Raw genomic sequence first — 13,175 nt, forward strand, 5'->3', positions numbered from 1 at the left:
ATTTCACTTTCAAACAAACTTTTTTTTGTCATTTTATGGTCTAATCAGGCTTTTATGAACATCCTGAACAGTTTTTAATTATCCAGGTCCAGGGCCGCTCCCCATACACACCCATTGTAACATCAAACTCCATTTTTACTATGATAGATTCATTAAAAACGACCATATTTTTTTTCTGGTGACTCACAATACCCTCCTAAAACGTGAGCACGCAGTGTTTTTTTTTCGATAACATTTTTCATGTATTTTTTATAATAAAATGGAAAAAAAATCAAATACAATAAATATATATTAAAATATATATTAAAAATGTTATCAAAAAACACGGCCTGCTCACGTATTAGGAGGGTATTATGAGTCACCAGAAAAGATAATGGGTGTTTTTTAATGAATCTATCATTGTTAAAATGGAGTTTGAAGTTACATTGGGTGTGTATGGGGAGGAGCCCTGGGCCTGGAGGGCCTGATAACATTTACATCAAATATCTAAAAACGGAATGCCTGAACGGATTTCCAAGCGTATTTTTTTGTTTGAAAGCTGTGAATGGCGTGCACACGTGTGGTGCATCATCCGTGCATTATCCGTGCATGACCCGTGCACATTGTGCACATTACCCATTTAGAACGGGTACACATTTTGTGTATCATTATTTTATGCTTTAACTATTGAAAAATAGCAGATATACAATTTCACAGCGCGGCACCGAGTGCCGCGCTGAGCTTGTATATCTGCTATTTTTGAAAAGTTGTGAAAATTTGAATTTTGACCCGATTCTATAAGTGTCTCTTGAATCCTTCTAAGGTTTTTTTTGAAAAAACTATGTTTCTATGTCAGCAATCTGGCCAGCCATCGTCAACGAAAAGGTCCCTTTCACTTAACTGGAGCTCAGTTAGTTTGTTCTTGAGAGACTACTATGTCAGTGGTTCTCAAACCTTTTCATGTGAAGGACCCCCAAAATGATATGTATTTGGCCACGGACCCCCATCTCAAAATATTTAGTTCCAGGGACCACCCAGAAGCTAACTTTGAGTTACAAACGTTCGCTTTTAAAAATACACGCATTCAAAGATTTTCACACATTTTCACAACTTTTTCAAAAAATAGCAGATCTACAAGCTCGCAGCGCGGCTGTGAGATTGTATATCTGCTATTTTTCAATAGTTAAAGCATTCGATAATTCTAGGCCTAAATGGGTTGGCTCCTTGGGAAACTTGTGGATACCCACGTCTTGTGGCCACTGGCCTATATATTTTACCGTTGCTGTTGCAGAGGCAGGCCAGGCAGGGGTCCTGCGCTGACGGTCTGTAGTGGTTCTCCCTGCAGCGCTCGCAGTGGGCCCCGTCCGTGTTGTCCCTGCAGTTCACACAGCGCCCCCCGCTGCCCGTGCTCCGGTACCTGCTCCATGTCCAGCACGCACTCCTCCGATCTTCCGCTGCAGTTGCACTCTGCGCGGGGAAACACACAAAGGTAGAGAGAGCCTCATGGTTAACCCCATTTAGGCCTGGGCATATTGAATGCTTTAACATTTGAAAAATAGCAGATCTACAAGCTCACAGCGCGGCACCGAGTGCCGCGCCGCGAGCTTGTAGATCTGCTATTTTTGAAAAGAGTCGTGAAAATGTGTGCAAATCTTTGAATATATGTATTTTCAAAGCGAACGTTTGTAACTCAAATTTTGCTTCTGGGTGGTCCCTGGAACTAAATATTTTGAGATGGGGGTCCGTGGCCAAATAAATATCAGTTTGGGGGTCCTTCACATGAAAAGGTTTGAGAACCACTGACATAGTAGTCTCTCAAGAACAGACTAACTGCGCTCCAGTTAAGTGAAAAGGACCTTTTTCTTTGACGATGGCTGGCCAGATTGCTAACATATAAACATAGGTTTTTTTTCCAAAAATCTTAGAAGGATTCAAAAGACACTTATAGAATCGGGGTCAAAATTAAAATTTTCACGATTTTTCAAAAATAGCAGATCTACAAGCTCGCAGCGCGGCACTCGGTGCCGCGCTGTGAGCTTGTATATCTGCTATTTTTTTATATTTAAAGCATAAAATATTGCGTCATAATGTGTTCAGGCCTAAATGGGTTTTAATGCATACAAACTGCTATATACTCATAATATGGAACTCCATACACAGCATGTGTTGAACCATTAGACCAGGGGTTTTCAAACTGTTCTGACCCAGGGCACCCCTGTAAATAACTTTTTCATCACAGCGTGACACGTCGTGAGCTTGTAGATCTGCTATTCTTGGTGAAGAGAGTTGTCGTAGATGGAAAAAGAAATCAACAGTGCAAATCAGGTCTGTTTTACTAATAGTGGGGTTCCTTGTACATGTAATTTTTTGTTTTCATTTTCAATTAGTGTTAAAGTTTATTTTTCACTTCCAATTTGTAGATTATGGTCTATAGAACAATTTTGGTTCGAGTATCAAGACACCAGATTGAAGAAAAATATATTTTTTACCCTATTAACAAAAATAACCAAAATCGGAAATTAATATTTTTTTACATGTCTTAATTTTCCCACAATTGCTGTGTAATATATATTTTCTATTGCTATATCAAGTCAATACTGTGTGAGGAATCAATTGGAGTCAAATATTTGTTTTGAATATTCTGATATTTCACACAAATTAGACAATAACATGGTTATTACACTCAACATCAACAATACATGGTTACATTTGTTTTAACTGTACCACAATATAGCACCATTGGCTTTAACAACTACCAGTACAATATTTTAACAAAGAAGAAACATTCTAATCTAATATACAGTCTGCTCTGGTCTAGCTAGTTCTCACAATTTGCAAAGATGTGTGCATTTCAATTTTGCCTTCATGCAACTGCACCGAGTGCAGGTTGGCATACAGGGACTTTTACAAGTGCACTTCACATCAAGCTTCAATATGTCCTTGGCGAGGGGCAGAGTGGTCCAAATGGGAAGCAGCTTGCCGTCCTCTTCCTTCTACCCAAAATCAGTAGGACTGTGGATGGGCATAATGGACCTGAATGAATGAATGAATGAATGATTTAATTCACTAGTTAAATTTACATAGTACTACAATACACATATTGCAGATACATACATATGGGCTGTCGTCCAGACGCTTGCTTGGAAGATGCTCCTATTCAGATGTTCATCCAATGCATCCCTAGTTGGGGGAATTCTCTCCACGTCCCTGGTTTTCTGCGAGAATTGTGCCATTCGGACACGATAAACATCATTGCCCTCATTTGAGTCGTCAGTGTACAGCCTACAGACAAAGTTTGCTGCCACTTCTTTCAGCCTTGGAGATGCTTTATATGGAGTGTCAATGAGGGTTGCAAATTCCTCCATGAGGAATGGCACTTTGTCCATCATCTTGCAGCAGGATCGCTTACCCTTGAATTTGAAAGACAATGTGCTCTCTGAGCCAGTGAATGCATGGAAGAGAGCCATGCCCTTGCATAAGAGAGCCATGCCCTTGCATGTTGTCATGCCCAGGTTTGTGGCAATGGTATTTAAAGGAGATCATCCTAGTAGCCTTTCCAGCTTTGAAGGAGATCCAGATTTCCGCAGCTGGATTCAGAGCCTGGATGTGATGGAACAACATCTGTGTCTCCAGTATGCACCATCCCAAGTGATGATGTTTGGAGGGCATGGAGAAGATGTACTAGGAGAGTGTCAGCTTCCTCATGGTTGCATTGTTCCATTGGTGTACTGTTTCCAATGTGGTGGACTTGATCACCTGCAGTAATGTAGACATCCTTGTCCTCTGGAAACTGTGCATCTGTTAACAACTTCATCGTCTGGGACCAGTATCGTGAACCAACAATCAAAGGAGGCACAAGGGAAAAGCGGGGAACAGGCACCGACAACATGTATCTAGTACTGCCAAAATCCCAGGAAATTGACAAAAGTTTCTGGCAAACATTGACAACAAGAAGGAGCTGTTCTCATTCCTTTCAAGTAAGTTGTTAACAGATGCACAGTTTCCAGAGGACAAGGATGTCTACATTACTGCAGGGGATCTAAGGCCCCTGGTGAAGGCTTAGCACCCCCTAAGCCCCTCCACCTCACAGACACAACTGTGATGAAAAATATTTAAGGAATAAATAGATAAAATATATATGAATATGTGAAAGACAATTGACTGACTTCTATGTAAACCATGCTGTAAAATCATAGTTTTTTATGCTGTAAAGCATCTTCAGCCTCACAAAAACCCTATCCGATCACCTACAGTCCTCAGATTTGGAGCCGGAAACTACCATTGATCTGGTCTGTTCAGTTATCCATAACCTAGGAGCGAGGGAATCACGTTTGTCATATTAGTACTATTCATTATTGTTTGTTGCTAGGCCAGCTCCCTCATAGCCCCCCCCCCCCCCCCCCCCCAGTCACAATGTTCTGGAGCCGCCACTGAGAGAGATAGACAGAGATAGAGAGAGAGAGTGAGAGAGAGGGAGAGAGAGAGAGAGAGAGAGGGAGAGAGAGAGAGAGAGAGAGAGAGAGGGGGGGGGATAAACAATGAGGGACAGAGACACACAGTCACAGACAGACAGACAGACAGAGAAAGGGAGAGAGAGGGGAATAAACAATGAGAAAAAGAACAAGAGAGAGAGACAAATGAAAGAGACAGAAATAGACGGAGAGAAGGGGGAGGAGGAGGGGGAGGGGGGGGGGGGGGGTATGTGCACTGTACTGGAGATTACGTGTTCCGGGATTGGATCATAATTTAGGGGCTCGTTGCTATAATCTCATTTCACAGAGGCCTCTAATGAGGAGCCAATCGGCTGTCAGGGGGCACTTAGATAACGGTAATGCCTGTTTTATACAAGAGGAAATTAGTCAGCAGATAACACGCACACCCACTACCCTCTCATACCCCTTCAACATCAAATCCCTCCTTTACCCTGAGGGGGGATTTAGGGGCGAACTGCCCATTTTATTAGGAATCAAAGCTCTCTGTTGAGTTAAGCGCATGAATACCGCTCCCATGTTGTTGTTGGGGAATGTGTGAGAGACGCGTATGCGTTTTATTATTACATGGGAAGAGAGGGAGAACCATCATTAGTTGCCTTTGGACAAATATTGAGAATATCGTTCATACTCATGATTGATTAGCATACAAATGGATTTGAACAACAACAAAAAAAAAAGAGTGTTTGTTTAGTTTGTACTGTGAAAAAAAAAAGAAAAAAAAAAGAAAAAAAAAACAAACATCAGATTGACCCTTGTTCAAATTCCAGAGCATTTCCAAAGCCTCCTGAACAGTCATGAACCCTGGGTCCTGTGCAGGGGCGGCTCCTCTATATGGGCTAGAGGGGCTTAGCCCCTCCTATCTTATGGGGGAAATATCCCTTAAAAAAATCAAAATAAAAAGTTTTATTTTTTTATTTTTTTATTTTTAGAAGAAATATTATTTTTATATGCTGGTGGAACCTAAAACAGTAACAGCATCAAAAAGTTACAAAAAAAACACCAAATATGTCCAAATGGGCTGAGTTCTTTTAGCCCAAGCCAGCTTTCATTGACTATCATTGAAGAATGATTGACAGCTTAGTGAGCTTACATGCCACGCCTGCTTCATATTCTTACATTGTGGGGCTAGTTTCTGTCAGCCCAAAGAACACGCCCAGTTCTGTGACATCACTGTGTGATTATCGTTGAGCTGGGTGATTGACAGCTGGCATGCCACGCCTGCTTCATTTAGTCCCTGTTTGGGCTAATTTCATTCAGCCCGTAGGACGTGCCCAATGCAGTTCCACCATGTGACTGGCTTTTAACCAATGTCTGATGTCTGTGTTTGAGGAAGAGAAATACAATGTCGCGGGACAATTCAAATGGACTTATTATTTACTTTTTAATCGATTTTCTGTCATGTTCGTGGGAGAAAAAATAATAGTCAAGAGACTGGTGGTGCAAATACAAAAGGAAAGACCACAAAATCATGCATTTGGTGTGAAATGCTTGCCTTTTGGAGGAGAGTGCAGTGGACCCAGTCATTCTAAAGGTATCGTGAATTTCATTTATCTGACAAAGTTAAGAATGGTCGCTGCTTTAATAACATTGGAAATGTGCTGTGGATTAAGCTGCCTGTCTTTAGATGCTGTTGTCAACGTGACTGCGTGCCTGTGTGTGTGTGTGTGTGTGTGTGTGTGTGTGTGTGTGTGTGTGTGTGTGTGTGTGTGTGTGTGTGTGTTTGTTTTGATTCGTGTCTGTACCGCGTGCGTTTGCGTTGGTACCGCTCGCACGCGCGTTAGTGTGTCACACAGTGTGTGTGTGTGTCTGTTTGTTTTGATTCGTGTCTGTACCGCGTGGGTTCACGTCGGTATTGCGCGCATTCGTGCGTGTGTTTTGGTGCTTCGGTTTGTGTCAGTGGCGTGGCACGGTGAAGAGAGAGAGAGAGAGAGAGAGAGTGTGGCACTTTAAAAGCAGTTATATGGAAAGGGAGACAGAGATTATTTTGTATCATAATGTAATGCTTTGGCAATATAAGGTCCACCTCAAGCTGTAATAATCAAACCTTTTCATTAGTTGTCTGGTTCTGGTCTTATATTTTGTTTAAAAAGTACATGATGTTCTTGTGTGACCCTTAATTTAGGATTGTGTTATTCCTATGCTTAAAATGATGAGTATTGTCAACTCCACCAATAATGATGATAGTTATCTGCACATACAAACATAATGTTCACTGGAGCAGTGGAACCCCTGTTTGTTGTGGGCACTTCTGTTCATGTGCATCTCTTGCTATAACAAAGTACAGTAGTGTCATTGCTGTAACTTGGCATCTGGAATGTGATGTTGCTGCAGGGTGAACTATGGCTAGCATATAGTATAATATGATGCTGTTGCTGCAGAGTGAACTATAGCTAGTAATAGTATATAGTGTGATGGATTTATTGATGTAGCAGAGTGGCTCACTGCCTCAGCCTGATAGCCTCAAAAGTCTAGTATTTCCCTCAGTCCATAGGGATATCCCTTTGGATCAATGGTTAAGATATTGGACTTCCACACGCGGGATACCCGAGTTCGAATCCCGGGCGTTACATTAGCCCTACCACCCAAAATCACCAAGAGCCGCTACTGGTCCTGTGTCATGCCAATTGCCACTTTGCCAGTATAAATGTTGGTTTCTGTCGGGCAGAAACCATGTGTGTTGTCAGGGCTGACGCCCTGGGGTATTGTTATTATTACGATTATTCTTATTGATGAGGAGTAACGAAGTCAAAGACTGCTGGCTGCCAACCATCTATGATGTTCCCTGACGTTGTGGGTGGGCGGAGAGGGAGGGTTCAGGGGCCCTCGCCAATCCGTGACAGTGACAGCAGAGTGAGAGGACGAGCGGCGAATCGGAAGAAACGTGGGTTTGGTCGGTTGGCTGAGAGTGACGCTGACGACGGCGGAGAGGGAGACGTCCCCGCCCACCGTCGACAGCATAACATGGCCGAGGTGGCTGCCCCGCGACCGAGTATTTCCCGGTGAACCTAAGCGCAAAGGTGGGGGCCGATGGGCAAGGAGGGTTGCGAGCTTATGAGAAACAACTAAAATAAGACCTTAAACCTGTCGAAAACAGTTGCGTGCATTAGCGGAAGATGATGATAAAGGAAACAGTTAAATGGAAAACATTAAATTAACCTCTGAAAAGGCTTCTAAGCCTACACTATAGCCTAAATAAAAACTAGTGAACCGCGATCTTGCATTCTTGCCACACGTGAATTATTCTGGTTGTAAACAATAACACAGACAATATAAATCCTTAGTCTAGTTGTGGGAAGAAAAGGATATCATCATGGCCCCAAATAACTTTTAAATATCTTGCAATTGAGTCTCTTACTAAATCGGCAAGAGTGCCTCTCATTCTCAATACATTAAGCTACATAACCTCTCCATCATCAGCAATAGTCAGTGGTGCGTGTTCCACACACTCCCAAGCCCCCACCGTTGCGCTTAGGTTCACCGGGAAATACTCGGTCGCGGCTGCCCCACACTGAGATCTGCTTCCACAGCTCCCCACCGTGCTGCATTGTTTTGTTTGGTGTTTTGAATTACTCCCGTGTTTGGTTACATTCGACCCTTCGGAAAGGTCTCTTTTGGTTAAGTTGTTCCCTTTTCGTTGACCCTTGTAAGTTGGCTTATTATTTCGTTTCGTTTGTTTGTTTTGGGTTTATTTGTGCAGAGCCACTTGTTTTGAGCCACGGCCCTGCGCCGTTGGCTGCTCGCGACAATGAGCTTACATTGACTACTCCTCTTCATCGCATGTACTGTATTGAAGTCTCGTAGTAATATAATTAAGTGTGCCTGCCATGCAACGCAATGGCAAAACACTTATTGTAATCCGCCATACTTAAGTCATTAATTAATTAAGTCTTTCGCCACGAATTTCTGCACGTAATAACTGCCGCACAATTTACGCCACCGCCGCAATATATACATCAAAACGTGCGGCTCGGCCGGGAATAGGTTGCTATTACTTTTCTTTCCGATCCGCGTTACCATTGCGACGTAATTCGCAAAAAACGACGTCAAAAAACCCCATTGACTTAGAATGGGGGAAACTTCGGCACGTAATAACTGCCGCACGATTTACGCCACCCCCGCAATATATACATCAAAATGTGCGGCTCGGCCGGGAATGGTGTGCTATTACTTTTCTTTCCGATCCGCTTTACGATTGCGATGTAATCCGCAAAAAACAACGCCCAAAAACTCCATTGACTTTGAATGGGGGACTCCGAAAAAAACCCAGAAACTTTGGCGCCACATAACTCTGCCATACTTTTGCCTAGCAACGTCATTTAAAATGTAAAATGCTCACACAACTTTGGTCTTTTTCCGACCAATAGGGATGAGCTGTAAGTTATTGTAATCCGCCATACTTAAGTCATTAAGTGTGCCTGCCATGCAACGCAATGGCAAAACACTTATTGTAATCCGCCATACTTAAGTCATTAATTAAGTGTGCCTGCCATGCAACGCAATGGCAAAACACTTATTGTAATCCGCCATACTTAATTAAGTCCATAGTTTCGCCACAAATTTCTGCACGTAATAACTGCCGCACAATTTACGCCACCCACGCAATATATACATCAAAACGTGCGGCTCGGCCGGGAATAGGTTGCTATTACTTTTCTTTCCGATCCGCGTTACCATTGCGACGTAATTCGCAAAAAACGACGCCCAAAAACCCCATTGACTTAGAATGGGGGAAACTTCGGCACGTAATAACTGCCGCACGATTTACGCCACCCCCGCAATATATACATCAAAATGTGCGGCTCGGCCGGGAATGGTGTGCTATTACTTTTCTTTCCGATCCGCTTTACGATTGCGATGTAATTCGCAAAAAACAACGCCCAAAAACTCCATTGACTTTGAATGGGGGACTCCGAAAAAAAACCAGAAACTTTGGCGCCACATAACTCTGCCATATTTTTGCCTAGCAACGTCATTTAAAATGTAAAATGCTCACACAACTTTGGTCTTTTTCCGACCAATAGGGATGAGCTGGAATTGATTAAGCCTCGCCCCCTCTTTAACAGGAAGTGCCCTTCACCAAACAGGAAGTGCCTCTATAACTCATGAACCGTTTGTCGTACAGACTTGCGGCTGGTGTCATACCTTTTTTTTTTTTCTCAAATTTTTTTTTTCTCAATTTTTTTTTTCTCAAATTTTTTTTTCTCAAAATTTTTTTTTTCTCAAAATTTTTTTTTCTCAAATTTTTTTTTCTCAAATTTGTTTTCTCAAAATTTTTTTTTCTCAAAATTTTTTTTTTCTCAATTTTTTTTTCTCAAATTTTTTTTTCTCAAATTTTTTTTCTCAACATTTTTTTCTCAAATTTTTTTTTTTCTCAAATTTTTTTTTTCTCAAAATTTTTTTTTTCTCAAATTTTTTTTCTCAACATTTTTTTCTCAAATTTTTTTTTTCTCAAATCTTTTTTTCTCAAAAATTTTTTTTCTCAAAATTGTTTTCTCAAAATTATTTTTTTCTCAACATTTTTTTTTCTCACACTTTTTTTTCTCAAGATTTTTTTTTCTCACAATTTTTTTTTCAAAATGTCTTTTTCTCAAAAAAGTTTTTTTCTCAATTTTTTTTTCTCACAAAACAATTTTTTCTCAAAAAACTGTCGTTAAAGTGCGACCCGTGATAACGGCCAAAAATGCTCCAAAACGCCACTAATTAGTCGAAATGGCTGACTTCCTGTTTGGTTTCTGATTGGCTGCTGGCCTTGTGACGTGGGTAGAGCTGCGAGGGCCTGGTCATCGCTGCTTGCAGCTTTAATTCATTAATCGTCCATGACCTTAATTGGGGCCTATTTCGCCAAACAGGAAGTGCCCCTCACCAAACAGGAAGTGACCCTTGATCTCGTGAACCGTTTGTCATACAGACACGCGGGTTGCGTCAAATGAAATAACGCTAATGCTAACACCAACCGCTACACAAGGTTGCACAGACTTAGCGAGCTGCAGGCACACTTAAAATTTCTTAGAAATTTTCTCTTCTAGTATATATATATACCCTTGATTCTAGATAAAGTGATACCAAATATATATTTTCGCTACTGACTTTTATACTGTTATATAATGAAAAGAGAAGTTCTGTACCGCCACACTAAACCTGCCCATATTGTAATACATATTCTCTATTTTTGCAACCTGGTTTCAGTGTGATAATATGTACTGACCTGGTCCCTAGACCGCTGTGTCCATGTTTCAACGTTTTATGTTGTTTTCTTTTGCAGATGAATGCCCTATTTCAAGGGTCTCCAATGTTCTTTTCAGGCAAAGGCTGAGAGAGACATATGAAGCAGGGAGTCCGGGACCCCCAACATATGGTATAGACAGGGCCGTAGCGCGTCTAATCAGCGCTCTATGCAAGCTCTCTCGAATGCGCCTCTCTCCACTCCATTTTTGCGCATTTTGGGCCGGTTTTGGGCCAGTTTGGGGCTGGTTTGGGTCCACTCCCTCCATTTTGGCACCCCTGCTAGGATGGCACTCTAGGCGGCTAAAAGCGGCCCTGCATGGGTATAGAATTGATTGTGTTGCAACTTTTTAATAGATTTCATAGAATGTTTTGCTATGTGTAGTGTAACCCAAATGAGTGAAAAGGGGCTTAGCCTATCTAATTCAGAACACTGATCAAGTTCAGAACGCATCGCGACCACATTGTGAACTCGTTAGGCCTATGTAGATCTGCCATTTTCACTCATGATTTTCCCCCCTAATAATTAAAAGTAACTGTTTCGGACCCAACAGTGACAGTGACATATTTGAATTTATTATTACTTATTATGTTTTTTTTTTTCAAAACTAACTTGGACGGCTAAAACTTTGGGCAGACCCCAACAATTATTTGATGTACCGGTCTACTAACTACACCACACCAAAGCAAAGACTTTAGTTATTATGCCAGACATAGTACAAAACAAAAACAAGAACACACTTCCAGGGGATTTGAGGTTCGTGTCAACTCTGATTACTTTTTTAAATCCAGGCACACACACACACACACACGCACACGCACGCGCACACGCACACACACACACACACACACACACACACACACACACACACACACACACACACACACATTATAATACTAATCTCACCTTTCGCTTAACCAACACTTGTTACTTCTGATGCAATTTCTTTTCTTTTTTTCTTTTTTTTATTGTGAATTGTTGATTCTGATGGAGTACTGTGCTGTTGTTGAAAAAAAAATAAAAAAATCCGGAGAATCAGAAGAATTAATAACGCACACAGAATAAAGAGAGGAAAGAGGATTAGGACTCCAATACATTCAGGGGTGTTGAACAGTAAAGTGTTGAGGAGGGGAACATGAGAACATGAAGTGTCTTGGATGTAAGCTCTGTTCTGAGGGGTTTGGAGACAGGGGCGTTGCACCAAATTCTGGGCCCTGAGTACAAGGATTCACTGCGGGCCCCCCATGAATGGTACTCATTAACCCATTTAGATTGGGAACGCATTACACATTATTTTGTGGTTTAACTATTGAAAAATAGTTCACAGCTCACAGCGCGTCACCGAGTGCCGCGCTGCAATCTTGTAGATCGGCTAAACCCGTGACAATTTGTGCAAATCTTTGAATATTTCAGATCCTTCTGAGGTCTTTTGAAAAACCTTTTTTTTTATATTTCTGTGTCAGTGGTGCTCAAACATTTTCATGTGAAGGACCCCCAAAATGTATTTGGCCACGAACCCCCCATCTCGAAATATTTTGTTCCAGGGACCCCCCCAAAAATACATTATATTCAAAGATTGTCACACATTTTCACGACTTTTCAAAAATAGCAGATCTATAAGCCGCGCTGTGAGCTTGTAGATGTGCTATTTTTCAATAGCTTAACACGTTGCAAGCCGCGGCAGAACCCTCTGAACAGAGGTAGCGCCGAAGAAATAAGCCATTTATTTACAAACATGTTTTAAAAAAACAAAGCCCACATGATAACAACACGTACTGGAGTGCTCGACACAGCGTACATATTCATCCTGCAGAGGTCGGCGATCTTACTTTGGCGAGGCGGAGGGGAGATCAATTCCATTCGTTTACGTGCGGCGAAGCAGGGAAAGGAGCGATAGAGAAGCGGCGCCCGAACGTGATTGAAACCGCGATCCACGAACAGAGACAAAGACCAGCCATCTTGTTTGAGCTTCTTGCTGAGTTTCAACACTGGGGAGAGGATGAGGCTCCTCCTGGCCAGCCATCCATCCAGAATGTGAGTCAACGGCGTGGCCTGCTGGATATTAGGAGTATCACACCCAGCACCAGAAAATGACTGTCAGAGCATATTAACCCTTTCAGATCGCTCCAAAAAGACACAGAGAAGAATTTCCGATGTTTTTTTTTTTTTTATTATAATTTATATCAAAAGTCCGGGAATAGACGGCGTGGCTGATGGGACCCAGTAGGAAGTCCGAGGGAGTACGGCCAGGCTTAGAAGGTGTTAAGTATGATAAAATTCCAGGCCCCTCCACCTTGGGCCCTAGTAACTCAGTCAGTCTAAATTACAGTAACATAACTACAAATGCAAAATGTAACAAAATGGTCACTTTAACAAGGTATTATAATTATATTCTCCACACTTGTATTCTCCCCATCTTGAAAGAATGGTATATTCCCAGGTTCCGCAGGTCAGCTGCACAGGTGCAATGCATTATTGTT

General features: G+C 41.8%; 1 pseudogene across 1 annotated transcript in view; it reads right to left on the reverse strand.

The window, feature by feature from the left end:
- LOC308299995 overlaps positions 1-13,175 on the reverse strand; it is a 158,543-nt pseudogene that overhangs the window by 19,118 nt on the left and 126,250 nt on the right. The window contains exon 5 of the transcript in view: positions 1,223-1,446. The product of the transcript in view is annotated as an uncharacterized misc_RNA (transcript). The remainder of the gene's footprint in view (positions 1-1,222; positions 1,447-13,175) is intronic.

Source organism: Nannobrachium achirus, assembly GCF_963921795.1.
Source record: "Nannobrachium achirus genome assembly, chromosome: 15".
Lineage (NCBI taxonomy): Eukaryota > Metazoa > Chordata > Actinopteri > Myctophiformes > Myctophidae > Nannobrachium > Nannobrachium achirus.